Raw genomic sequence first — 5016 nt, forward strand, 5'->3', positions numbered from 1 at the left:
AACTGGAATGGCTTCATTGATCGGAATGCTGGTAAACAGTAAGGAAACATCGTATGAAACGAGTTTCTGTCCAGGGGGTACTTTCAAGTTCTGCAATCTTGTTGACAAAGTCTTCACTGTTGACGATGTGATGACTGTTGAGGCCAACAAGAGGTTTCATAATCTTAGCAAGGAACTTGGCAGTATCATACATCACGCTACCAATGCTCGAAACTATTGGCCGTAGCGGTACGTCTTTCTTGTGAATCTTGGGTAGCCCGTAGAACACGACGTTACACTTATTCATAAACCCGTCAATTCTCTAAGATCACAATTGGTACGTGTCAAGGACACAACTGTCAATCTCAAGAAATGCGGTACTGTGTACCAGATCCATTGTGAGAAAAGTAAAAAGGAGTACGTTGGCGAAACGGCGCGCTCTCTGGAAATCAGAGTAAAAGAACACCAATCAAGACGTTCATCAGCTATTCACGAGCATTGTCGCCTGGAGGGCCACTCGGTGGACCCAAATAAGACAAAAGTACTATCAACCGAAGTTAACACCTTCAAACGCAGGATAAAAGAAGCTATTCAAATTAAACTTACGAAACCGGCGTTAAACAGAGACAATGGTTACGAATTAGCAGCCATCTATGACACAATTCTAACCCCCAAGAGGCGTTAAAAACCTTTTTAAAATTCATCTTTTTAACATTCACATCATTGACTGATGAAGTCCGGTTGAAAAACGGACGAAATATTTCATAAGTTTTAATTTTTAGTTCCGAGTTTGTAAAACTTTTTTTAACTTTTATTATGCTTCCGGAGCAGGAAACAAATGTTTTTAATTGTATATATATATATTAATATTTGATCGACGAATGAGATTTACATCTTACATAAACGCTTGACTCCATTTGAAAGTATATTTTGACCCCGACTAAAATCTGCTCTTACTGAATGTTTAATGCGGGCGAGTCGTTACGGGTTTGCATGGCACCATTATTGTCCTACTATGACTGCACCTTTGTCTTTCGCCTGGTCTTTTTAAGGGCTTCTTCATACGAGGAGTTTTTCCCTCTCAAGTTTCCTGGGAACCTGGCTGAAAGTCGCCATAAGAGCAGAAACCAATTTCATCCCGGTAACTGCGCCAACTTAATCAACCAGGATCATGTGAAACCGGAGGCCCTGAATGAAATCATTGCCACTTGCCTTATTCAAAAGATATTAAACTTTTGAGTTATCTGGAAGGCTAACAAGCGGCTACATGTGTCACTTTTTAAGAACCAGGGTGCCTTTAGCAATTTCACTTTGAGAACACTTCTAGTCTTTCAATTTTCCGCTTTCGTAGAGGTCATTGACTTTAACAAATGCCTCCCAAGTAGACTTCGACATTTGCGTCATCGACAAAAAGCTTCTCTTCTGTGAAAAACAAAAGAAACAAGTCAAAAGGCGTCTTGTGCACATTTTATATAACCCTAAATCTTCTTCTGATCGAGCTATTACGTTTTCCTTTGTCGTCTGCAGTGTTGGGCTTTTCAAGTAATTCTGAAGCGTCCTCTAAGAGGTTTGCTTGCAGTGCTTTACAGTGATTTTAATGTTTAAAAAATAACTGATAATTATATGGAAAACAGCTGCTAGATACTGATGGCAGGCTTTGCCATCTGGCACAGACCGCTCTAGAATCACGCACTAAACGTCAGTGGCTTAAAAATTGATATTCTTACTAACTTCATTGCGCTCTTTCCATTTACAGCATCAATTTTGTACCACGACAACCTTTTATGATTGATTTAGTCACGTGACACGGTCCTGCAAAGCCTCGCCTATTGTTTTGCCGAAGCCTGTAAAAAATTCTGATGATTAGCACATACATTACTCTAACAGTTCTGCAAACTGGGGCAGGATTATTGTTCATAAAAAAAAGGGGAAACTAATTGTGAATATCTTACAGGATACGAGCACATGTGTCTCTCCAAGTCATGCTAGGCTGCGGAAGCTCGCAATTTTGCTCTTCGCTGTCATACAGCTGGGATCTACATCTTTCTACCTAAAAGTAGAGTCAACTCAGTGTTAGGAATCAAAACGTGTTGCATTTCAGAAATGACCGGCTGAGTTAAAGGGACTATGGTACGCAAAATGTCCAAAACGTAGAATGAAACGTTGCAATGATCACTTGAAACTGTTGAACAACACAAAAGAAATACAACAAAAGAAAAGAGAAGCATGGATGGACACAAATGGACAAGATTGAAAAGGACTGCGTTTGGGTAATCATCAAAAAAGTCGGCCCGACATTTTTCAAGTTTATGGCAAATCGCGTGGATAAAAGTGGCGAACAAAATAAACTAAACTGAAAACTAAACTGAAACTGAAGTTTTCAGTACGATCGATCAAGAAAAAAAAATTTTGCCATCAGCAACAAAATTTACGACATGAAAACAAATTTTTGTTCTTTGGCCATTTCAACTTTAAAAGAATTAACACCCAAACAGCGGTGACGAACATGAGCAACAAAACAGTTGACGTTTCAAATCTGTCAACATTCATCATCAGAAGTAACCGTTGAGGAAAAAAGCATATTTAACTTGTAAAAACGAATGGAAACTGAAATCTAGTTAAAAAAAACAATATGATTGGTCGAGGAAAATAACAAAAGGAAGGTGATAACTAATAAAATGACAGCTTTTCATCGCTGAACTTTTCATTAAGTGAAGGTTTGTGTTCTTAAATAAAAAGAGTTTCCTTAATTCTGCTACTTAAAAAAAAAAAAAAAAAAAAAAAAAAAAAAGTAGTTTTTGTTCAGAGTCATCTTGTTTGTTTGTTTATCAGTGCAGAATTCCACATTACCAGTTTCGAGTTTTAAACTCGCGATTAACTAAAGGCTTCCCCAAAACACCCTAAATTAACGTGACGTACCCCCTTTAACATAAATTAATATTTCAAAAGTTTTAACCGTGCTCTTTTCTCACACGTAAGGTACGCAACGAAATGACGACGACGTACTGATAACAGAATTATTGAGAAAGACTAGATGCAGTCCACATAAATGATAGCCTGGGACCACGCCATTTTCGCTGCATAACCCCACCTGATGAGCGTGGTCCCAGGCTACATTAATGATAACGATAGTACTGATATGTAACGTTGTGGCAATACGAGGTGGAATTTTGATGCATGGCACCAAGGTGGATTGCCTGGTCGTCCGTGAGGCCACAATAAATGCGACACATTCTTCCTTTGTAATATTAATTCACTGGAAACTGATCATGTAGTTTATTGGTGGCCAACATGAGGTGAGTACCTTGCAAGACTTCGTAGAAGTATGTGTCCTTTTTTTCAATGTCGTATTCCTCCTTAGCTGTTATACCTTTGGCAACAGCAAACAGACTGCCATGGCTTCCACCAGGTTCTTTCAAAAGTACTTCTGAAAGCTGCTCCACGAATTGTCTGTTCACTCTTCTGAACTGCCTTCAGGGGCGGATAGGCAGACAGCTGACTGATGGGTATCAGTTGAGATGTTGCTGTTACGGCAAACAGAGAAGGCAAATTATTTAGAGTTGAACGGTATTTTTAAAACTATCACACATATATCACCATTATTTTACTATATAGAGAGGCCCAAAAAACTGAAGTTATGCAATGTCTATGTAATAATAACATAAGTTTTTTTTTTTGCTCATTTGCCATGTCTGGCTGAGACAATGACCACAGAGAGAGTCTCTGATTTGTCCGTCATCGCCATGCACGATAAGTTAAACACGATATTTGCTCTGGAAACAGACAGCATTTGCCGAGCATTTATGGAACTCCATCCAAGAAGGATGACGGAACCATCACTTTGTGGGCAGTAAATATCGTAGAGGACATTAGTGGGTAATGTATTCATGACTGCATATTTTTTTAGGAATCAATGTACACACGGTAAACTCTCTTTGTTCTTGATAAAGACTAGCAACAATTCGAATGCAACAAGGTACCAAAAGCTATTTACTATTTCGACAAGAAATTAGTCGTCCCGGTTTAGAAATCCCGCGAATGAATTTACAAATCTAAAGTAATATAATTGGCATTTGCGTTCGCCCAAAATTCGAAGATGTCAATTATTCATCAGAAATCAATCATGCTGATGCACAGACCTCAAACACCTTTGTTTCTATTACTTTATTACAAAAATTCACCCCCCCCCCCCCCCCATTTCAAAATCCTGGATCCGCGCCTGCGAAAGTCTCTTTGAGTTATTACACAAATCAAACGCAGTGCTGAATGCCGAATTGTCACTAAGTTTAGGGTAAAAATGCGAAAAAGGACTTATTAGGGAATTTTACGGAATCACGTCTCGACACCATAGGCAGCCCAAGTTCGTGTCAATAGAGAGCGTGTAATAACTAATTACTGGTGGGAAGATGACCTTTGAGTGCAAGCGGCGTTACGTTACAGGCAGCCGTTGAGAATTTAAACGCGTTATAAGACTTTGCATGGGAAATAAAATACTGTCGATTATGAAGTCTAAAAAACACTCAATTTAACGTTCATTCAATAAAATGAATAATGCTGACTCACCTTTGGTGTTTTCCTGTGCGTTTTGGTGCTTATTTTACCGTTTCGGGAATTCCGTGTTTTCACAGTTCTAAAACGAAGTCAATTTGACTTCCACGCATTTGAGTTGTCAGAAGCAATGAAATTGCAACCCACAACAAGAAGACACCCAGTTGATAAGTGTGCGTCTTTAAAAGGTCGAGAAGAGGATGGACACTAAGAATTGTACATTTTTTTTCCAATAGGGCTTTCTCCGGGTGCTCCGCTTTTTCCATCTCATTTCTAGTGTTAATGTTTAGCGCATTTAATCATATTCATGGCTACCTATGTTTCCGGCAGCGTTTTTTGATTTCATGTTAGTTGTCACAAAATGTAACGTTTCCAACTTACATGACGTATATTCTTTAAACATGCTGTTGCTATTATTTTAAATTGCCATTGAGCACCAGCAATGAAGAGAACATTATCTTAGCTTGCTATTTGAACAAATTACAGTCA

Source organism: Montipora foliosa, chromosome 13, assembly GCF_036669935.1.
Source record: "Montipora foliosa isolate CH-2021 chromosome 13, ASM3666993v2, whole genome shotgun sequence".
In the NCBI taxonomy this organism is placed as follows: Eukaryota; Metazoa; Cnidaria; class Anthozoa; order Scleractinia; family Acroporidae; genus Montipora; species Montipora foliosa.